The sequence below is a fragment of the Barbatula barbatula genome (genome assembly GCF_947034865.1).
Source record: "Barbatula barbatula genome assembly, chromosome: 19".
Taxonomy (NCBI): Eukaryota; Metazoa; Chordata; class Actinopteri; order Cypriniformes; family Nemacheilidae; genus Barbatula; species Barbatula barbatula.
Genome location: NC_136782.1, coordinates 987,799 through 988,080, shown reverse-complemented (window position 1 = coordinate 988,080; position 282 = coordinate 987,799). Strand labels below are relative to the sequence as shown.

General features: G+C 36.5%; 1 protein-coding gene across 1 annotated transcript in view; it reads right to left on the bottom strand.

Annotated features, from left to right (window-relative positions):
• Window positions 1-228: 228 nt before the first annotated feature.
• sptssb (serine palmitoyltransferase, small subunit B) overlaps window positions 229-282 on the bottom strand; it is a gene marked incomplete at its 5' end in the record, with an annotated part of 344 nt that continues 290 nt past the window's right edge. Inside the window, one exon of the mRNA XM_079481075.1 lies at window positions 229-282. This exon is cut by the window's right edge and continues 290 nt beyond it.

Here is a 282-nt window from a genome sequence, read left to right as displayed (position 1 = left end):
CACACTTTTTACTATAAAATCTGACGTTTACGGAAAGGTTTGCGGAAGGTCTGCTTTTTGCACAAATTACCCGGAATTTATTCATATATTACATCAGTAAACAGCATCAGTAACAATAAATGAAAAAGGTAATTGAACATCTCTTCATTTGCATTGGGGCAAATATTCAAATCTGTCAAGTCAGATCGGTGACAAATATCAGGGTCAAGATGTTGAGGAGGACCGCTTATATCATGTACTGGGGAAGGAACCTGTCCAAAATGTCTTTAAAAGTTTTTCCAC